The sequence below is a fragment of the Alosa alosa genome, chromosome 5 (genome assembly GCF_017589495.1).
Source record: "Alosa alosa isolate M-15738 ecotype Scorff River chromosome 5, AALO_Geno_1.1, whole genome shotgun sequence".
NCBI classification, from domain to species: Eukaryota; Metazoa; Chordata; class Actinopteri; order Clupeiformes; family Clupeidae; genus Alosa; species Alosa alosa.
In genome coordinates, this window is record NC_063193.1 from 22,649,712 (window position 1) to 22,658,769 (window position 9,058).

Genomic DNA, 9,058 nt, shown 5'->3' on the forward strand with positions numbered 1-9,058 from the left:
CTGGCATGTCAAGGCAACTGTCCTCCCTATGAGTATCTTAGCAGGCATGTGGTCCTCCATGTCTCTATGGGGTTCAGTTTGATTTGGCGCTGCTTTTAACTCTACAAGCCTCTTTAGCCTATGAGCTTTATGAGGCTCACAGGTGGGGCTATCGAGTCTTTCATCTTCAAACAGTTGATCAGTCTTCAAACAGAAGGTCCCCTGAGGTACTCACACTATAAAACCACATTGTATAATCACTTGATTTCTTTCTAAAAACCATCTTGTAAAAGGTTACTTGGGATTAAATGTGTCCAGATTGTCCAGATTGTCCAATTGTCCAGAACAAGACTCATCCTGTGCATCGTCATCGTTAGTCAGTCTACAGTCACAAAATATCAAAACAGTGTGAACACAGTCAGTCACAAAGGGCTCTGGCAAGCCAAAGCAGACACGGTTCACATCTCTATTTCCACTGAAATCCAAAGCCTGAGCAAGAAATCCAACACCACGTCATAGTCATATAGTCACATAGTCACATGTAATGCTCTGGTGTGATTGTCTTTATCAGATGGGTTTTTTTCCTGGTGTCTGACTTGACTTTGATTCTAATCTTAAACACCCAGACTGTCACATGCTGGTGTTTGGATCATGCCATAAGTCATATCTGCATGAGACAGTCTGCCAGCTATCTCTCATCTTTTTGAGCTTTCTCTTGTGAGAGAATTACAAATGGTTCAGGTGCTGTCACAGCACAACGTTGACATGGATATCTGAGGATTTCCATCAATCACATTTCAGGTTTTCACATCTATGATGTTAAAGGAATTATCCGGAGTAAAATTCACTTTAGATCAATTTACGGATGATTGGGAGTACATACGTTGAGTTGACATCCAAATCCTGTCATTCGGATGTGTTTTGAGAAAGTTCGATATTACCGTTTTTAGTCAAAGCTTGTTAGCGTGGAAGTGAGAAGGGCATATTATTTCGCCGCTACAAAACGCGCTCTGTGTGCTCTGGAAATTCCATTGCCAGATTCCAATTCCACTGAATTTCCAGAGCACACTTGGCAATCGACTCCTACGGACTTTCCCCTAAAGATGGCAGCAAAGATGGCAACATTTCCGGAAAGGTACTGGCTTGATGAAATTCATTCTGGACTCTCTATTCGACCACATAAAGACCTCGGGATACTTCGGTTTGGCTTTAGGGACCCTCTACTCACTACCACGTAAGTGTAATGTTGTTTGGAACTGTAGAAGAGGTATAAAAATAGCGTTTTGCAGCGGCGAAATAATATGCCCTTCTCACTTCCACGCTAACGAGTTTTGACTAAAAACGGTAACATCGAACTTTCTCAAAACACATCCGAATGACATGATTTGGATGTCAACTCAACGTATGTACTCCCAATCATCCGTAAATTGATCTAAAGTGCATTTTACTCCGGATAATTCCTTTAATACTGTACATTTCGCCAGTGTCCTACCACGTGAAATAATAACCAAAATCACATCATCTCATAAGATGCATTGCGCAGACACAAAGACCCTATAGTGCAGCGTCATTTATATTTTTATCCTAGTTACTTAAGCATATGGCATCCAGCCACAAAGTGGAGTGTTGAGTGTTGTAGTTACATTGGGTTAAAAAAAGACATGTTGTCTGCATTTGGCAGCCATTGCCCCAGGTCATTTATTTGAGTGTTTTTGCGCAGTGCTGCTCTTCCCTCGGCGCAGTGGCTGTCTGGCAAGAGCTCGCCATCGCTTCTCCTGGTAATCCCCTCTGCAGCTGATCTTCCTCGCCCTGTTAGACATGCTAAAGAGCAGAGCTAGCGGCCGGCTCCACTGAGCGCCCCACATCAGGCCCAGAGCACATGAATGGGAGATGATGGAGAAGAGAGAAGGGGGGGGGGGGGGTAGAGAGAAAGAGGTGGAGAGAGAAAGAGGGAGAGAGAGGGGGGAAGAGGGGGTAGAGAGAAAAGGATGGATAGAGGGAGAGGGAGGGGGAAGGGAGGAGGGAAAGGGGGTGGGTAAAGAGAAAGGGAGAGAGAGATGGAGGGAGGGGGGAGAGAGTGAAGATATAGAAAAAGGGATGGATAGAGAGAGAGGGAGAGAGAAAGGAGAGAGAGAGAGAGAAGGCATCAGTGGGTGTGTGGCGGGCGTAGCGGTGGCTCTGATCTGCGCTGGGGTGTGTTCAGACGGGGCCTTATCAGCCCGTCCAGATGCTCAGAGCCACATGTCGCTGTCTGCTCCGCTTGGCTCTATAGCTCTGGCCACCTTCTCAGCCTGTCAGCACTCTGCCCACTGCGCCGGCCTCTCACATCACAGGACACGGCCCACGCCGGGGCTCACCGTGACCTGTTGGGGCTGTTGTACTTGAGTACTTGTTCATCATCTGCTTCCAAACTGCATGAATGTTCCCCCATATGGATTCTGCTGTAGGTAACTGCCACTAAGTGCTGATGTGGATACAGTAGTGTTGTCCGCACTGTTCTGGGTCCCTCTTGGCGGTCCTGGACAGTCCAAGATGGTCATCCATCATTCGCTGCTACTCAATGACATATGAGTAGGATTGGCTGTAACCCTGAGACTCTGTCATAGTAAATATATATTTTAATAGGATTCTCTCTACTTCACAAAGATATCTGTCTGTGATGTCTCAAGCCCCATGTCTATTGATTTTGACAGTCCTGCTGAGGTCCAGACATCTTTAGGGTTGTTGGTGCCTGGTGCACTTTGTGAACATCAAGCAGACACTGTTTCAGATAACAACTGACTTGACACACCCCTGCCAGTTCAGGACTACTTATCTTCCAGTTATAGCCCCCTTATGACAACAACATGACAACCATTGTCTGTTCAGCGAAGCTTTAGCACCCGCCTTTATGGGAAATACTAACTGCTTTTTTTTTTAAGAAAAGTAAGCAGGGAATTTATGAAGAAATGACAAAACCATAACATAATTTAATCATCCCAATTTTGCCAAGATTACAAAATGTAATCACACAAGCAAGAAATACTCACCTCATAATTCATCATATTATATGCATGAATTGCTACAATGCACAAGGAATGTTACTGTAATGAAGGCTCTGCACCAGATTTAGAATGAGTGATAAGTATGCCAAGGTACAATAGCATTTTATAAGAGGTAGCCATGTATTTAATACTGATACAAGGATACATACAGATTACCCATGTTTATCTCTCAGGATTTTCTGATTATCTGTTTTTGCAATGACAATCAGTTCCCTTATGAACTGCTTTAATGCTATCATGAGGTGATCAAAAAGGTGTTTATTGTCTGAGGTACAGTACATGTGAGAGCTTTTCAGCAACTTTCGATGGATTCAGTTAAACTAGTGAAACCAAGAGTTGGTTGTAGTGCAAAGTTAAGAAACAATATTGAAATTGTGTGAGATTTCTCCTGGTGTGTGCTTGTGGGTCTCAGTGGCCCAATGGTCCCATCACATCCTGTATCCACTCAGCTTTCTGCTGCCATTTCCACTCCTACCTCCTCCCCTGTACCCACTCAGACTCTTAAGGGTTTCTCTCCACATCGCAATACCCATGCACACACTAAAGCTTGATTGTTAAGTCATGTAGAACTGACTGATGTTCACTTCAAATCAGTTTAATTTATCATTAGTATATAGAATGAATATCATTGTCCTTATAGGCACTTTACAGCACACCTAAAGCAGGCAGTATTTGCCTATTGGTATTATCAATACTACTGAATAGCAATAGTTAGTGGTCTTAACCTAACATTTTATTTCATATAAATATTTTCACCTCACAGACTCACACATTTGGTATCCCCATGGGCATTCTGGATGCAGGGGAAATCTGAACTTACTTTGCAATGCACCTCATGCCTTCTGTCAGTGTTCTTCCAAGGATAAATGGTCTGTAGCTGAATAATATGTATGTGGTTTTGTTCCGTACAAGGAGAACAAGTCACAGGCGCCGTCATTACTCTTATTCACCCGAAGCACAGAGAGGTTTGTTTTGACGTGAGGTCTAATAAAATGAGTCTCTGACTCTATTTCGTCCTTCTCACGTTCTGTGGAATTGTCTGTATTACTTTTCATCTGTTCTTTTTGTCCTCCCTCCATCATCTCTCGTCATCCCTTTGTTATGCCCACACCCCACACCACACACCCCACACCCCACACCCCACACCACACACCCCACACCCCACACACACACCACACACCCCACACCACACACCCCACACCACACACCCCACACCCCACACCACACACACCCCACACCACACACCCCAACCCGCCTGGCTGCTGCCATCACAATCATCTTGATTTTCCTCTGTCATTCTGTGATTTCTCCTCCGTTCTCTTCATCCCAGCACTGATCTGGCCTTCTTTTGCAGTGACACCTTTCCTTCAGTCTGATCATATAGGCATTCATTTCATGGCTCAGCTCTCTCTTTCACTCACGTCCACGGTGACTCTTTCACTCCTTACCTCATCCCTCACTTTTCTTTGTCCTTTGTTCCACCTTCTTCCACAGTGCAAGCACAAGTGTCCGGTATGTTTCCCACTCACCCCAACCCAACACACTCCTCGATCGGTGTTCTCTAAACATTTGTCCTTTCCACGGATGTAATTCCGAACACATCCTCTTCTCCTTCATGTGAGTCATGTTTTTTTTCCCGTTGCTTTTCTGTTGTTTTCCCCCCGTTGCTTTTCTGTTGTTTTTTCCTCGTGATTACACAGCTTCTCAAACTCAAAGCAAACTATTTCAGCACTTGGCAGAGAGCCTGCACAAAGGTTCTAAAACAGAATTCATTCACTGACAAATTTCACCGTGTACGAGCTTCAAGTTTTACCGAGCAAAACCATCGTCTCTGGGATTCTTTCATCTTACCCCCATTTCTGGTTTGAAAAACCCTTGAGGGAAACATAACAACTAACTCTCTTACACAATGCCCCATTATTCTAGTAGAATTGCTTCGGTCCACAGTGCGATGTGTAATTGAAATAGAATAGAACAGAGTAGACGTGATGACTAATTTCTAATAAGTGTCAGCATTTCAGCATTATACAATTTCTTACTAAAGGAGATTCTCTTTATTTTAATTTATTACACGGCTCTTCACAAGGCAAGTAGAACGCTCCATCGACTTGAATGGGATTTCCCATTCTAGCAGGTAATTTGTTCTGAGGAAAGGACCACAGAAAAAAATAATGACCGCTGTCAATGTCAACAGAGTTTGTCCTTCTGATTCAGGTATTTCTTATCACTAAGCAAGGAGGACTGGAACTTCATTCAAAAGTAAAAGCAGACGGTTGATCAGCTGTGTTCTAAGGAATGTTTGATTCAAGTTCAGCGTGCATGTGTTGTTGCGAATTTGTTTCTCAGCAAATGCCACAATGAATGGTAACAAATAGGCTAGGCTATGTAGGCTAAAGTCATATCGTAGGGAGTTTATTATTTTGTTTTGGCAAGTAGCCGTGTAATAAGCGGGATAATGTATAGAACGCCGGTCATTACTGTGAAAATAAGTCCCTTCAGGGCGGAACAAGACCCTCCGCTGCTCGTCAGGGTCCGGTTCCCCCTGTCGGGACTTATTTTCCCAATAATGACCGGCGTTCTATACATTATCCCATACATTATACTGCCACACTGAGACTAACACACTGAGACAAACATGAGCTATCACACTGTGACAAACCTAAACATTTCATGTGTTTCCATTTCACCATTTTAAATCCTTTTTAAGTGATGTGGAAAACCACAATAAACTACTGAGTGTGACATACTGTACTACAAAAGAAATCTATTTCTGTGAAAAGCAGTTCTCTCATTAGGAATAGCCTACACCGCTTAATAATATAATAATACCAAAGGCTCATTATATTTACATTTTTAAGAACCTGTATTCATGACAAAACTGTTCATAGATGTATGTAGATAATAGGATTTTCCATTTACTATATACCGTATAGGGTACAATAACTGTAAGTTGTGTCTGCATAGGTAAGGTATAATCAACAACATACAGTAGGGTGTGGTAAAGGAACAATAACGCATTGAGAGGTGGTAATGTGGCACTCCTTGAAGTAGCTGTTATACATTGAAGTGTATTTATTTGTAATCATAATATGCCGATATTTATTTTCGTCCTCCTATTCTAGGGTACAATTGCTCATGTAATGCAGTGGTAAAAAAAAACAAAGCACATTCCTATAATGCATGGCAAACCCTTATGTATTCAACAAATCTTACACTACTCTGAAATCAAGGAAACTTTTGTTGGTAGTAGTATCTCCATGAATAACACAGTCAGACATAATTATTCAGGTCGTTTGACAATGAACTCTGTTGAATTAAGACTTTAATGATAAAAGGGATATAATTTGTTTGTATTGTGAGACCTTGGAATTCTGCAGCTTGACATTTCTCAAGATATGAGTTTGTACTGTACAGGTGTAACATACAGCATGTGTAGTCTCAGTGTAGTCTTAGATGTCTGTTCAAACTCTTTTATATCTTTTATTTCACTGGCTACTGAATTGTGGGACATAGAAAGGGTGTTAGAAATATGTTGATTGCTCATGCAGCTCCCTGATTATCTTCTATCTGGCTGGGATTCTCTGCGAACCTGACAGAACACATTTATTCTGAAATACTTTCCACACTATGGTATTCATAGGTGCCACCTACGTCACTATCAAATAGAACGCTGCCATATTTACGACCGATCTCGCCCAGTATGGCCGCCCACACTGCACATTTGAATGTGTGTGTGAGAGATATGTGGAGAAAATTTCAATTTTTTAGGCTCCGATCCTTATTTGTTACCCCTTATGATCTGCCCCAGGCTTGCCCAATTGGCTTTCCGCGATACATACCTTGTTCATAACCCCTCCCCGTACGGCATTCAAGAGTATAGGAGAGCTGGGACGATTGAAACACGGGATGAATGAAACATTCCAGTTTTCTCTGAGTGTAGGCTAATGATGATGGACAAACGTCCTTCGGTCAAAACATAGAGCATGTTAACATCCTTCTATCAGCCAAATATCTTCCTGCTATGTCATTGTATCACGGAGTTACAGGCGATAAATGAGTTTTGATGCGCAAAAGTAAACTTCATTAAAGGTTATTTTTTTTATTGTTAGCCTAATGAGTATTTTTCATTTAAAGGTTCGACTTGCTTATTCAGTAGACCATTTAGTTCTCCACAATCCCAGACTTTCATATCGCATGCTTGTTTACATGGAAAGCAAAACAAGCTAGGCCTAGTGAGGCTATGTCTGTGTCCAGGCTGTAACTCCATGTATTTTAATTAAATGCACAAATATCTGTGTTTAAACAATCATTTATGGAGGTGAGACATGGAAAAACAGTTTTAGGAAGATGAAAATGCATTTGGGCCCACATAGGGGGTCGAGTTTTCCCATGTTTGGGAAAACTCGTTAAGTCTAGGCCTACTTATTTGGATGTGCCGTGGCCTAACCCACGTAAAAACCTAGTGAAACGACATTTCCAACAATATAAACATGATATAAATGGGAAAGCTTACCGTTCTAGCTATAAACATCGCAGAATCATCCACAGGGCATGATATTTCAAAAACCGCTTCATAGGCACGCTTCACGATGATGAGTTATCAGACATGCACGAAGAGGCTATAGCCCTGCAACAATCTATCTAAAATAACCCCTATTGGGAGTAGGCCTACCTTTCATGATATGTATTAAAATTTTGAAGTTGTCTGACGTTTTATATTATTGTAGTCTTAGGCCTATTCGTCCCCTTATTCAACTGTCCCGAGGAGGGAGGAATGAAACGCACGTCCCACTTTTGCTGTAGGCCTAATAATTCCTAAATGATTTTGTTAAAAGCTGGAAATGCATTTGTATTTGACAGAGGACAGATGTACTGTAGGTTATAGTGACCAAATATTAGCTTTCAGTGTGGTACGATCGGTTTGTAGGCTAAATTACGTTTAGACCTAATTAAAAAGTGTTTCAACTGCTCCCCTGCCTATCAATATGCTGTGGCTGGATGGGTCAAAAACGGAAAGTGCGCACCTGGGCCACCAAGGATTTATATTTAATCATGGGAAATGTAAGTATTATGTAAAAACAATTCAAATGTATGATTTTGGTGGTAGTTTACTCTTACTACATGTAGTGAGTTCTAAGCTAGCAAGCTACCACTCATTTTAGTGTCATTTCGCTCACAGCTAGCTGTCATTAATCTGGATAATGTCCTTTAATGTAAGATGTGTTTATACGAATTTTATACACTCCATGGTTTATACTCATTGAAAGAACATGGGAAGGGAAGGAAAACGAGGCGATTGTGACTTTATGGGAACAGTTTGTGGTGGGTTATCAGCTGTTAGCTGTCAGACGGTCAGCTGTTGTGTGACCACTGGGCGGCTGAGCTGCCCGAATCGGTCGTAAAGATGGCGGCATAAAGCTACAGTGACGTCATGAGACACAAACGAATAGTAGACGAGGATACATTCTTCAATTGTAACACAAAGTGATTAAGTAATTGTGTTTTTAATGCAAACGTTCATCAAACATCAGCCTTTGACAACTCAGGAGGCTGCCAGGATATTACACTTCGCTGAATTCTACAAGGTCATAGCTTTAATTAAAATCCTATATATTACTACTGGCCATTAACTGAACATGTGCCTCAGAGCACTTTATCACCCAGTTTCACGATGATGGGACTTACTTCAGAAATGAACTAACTGACATGTCCTGTGTGTTATGCAGTATGTATAGAGTGTAGTGCACTTTAAATGTGTCTGCAGTGCACTGGGAAGAGGTTATTCAAAGGGTGGGCTGTTCTGTCGTACCGGAACCTTAATTATTATTTTTTTTAAAAGAATGAATCTGTTTAAAATAGATTTAGTAATTCTCAGCCTTGCCCAGAACATTTTCTGGGTCCTGATGCAATAGAATACTCTTACCCTCTACCAATAAATAAAAAGCCCCTCCATAGTACCACATTACAGTCTGAAATACCAGAACAGCAAAGCTGCAGGAAAATACTCAGTGAATATAATGGCTACAAATCCCACA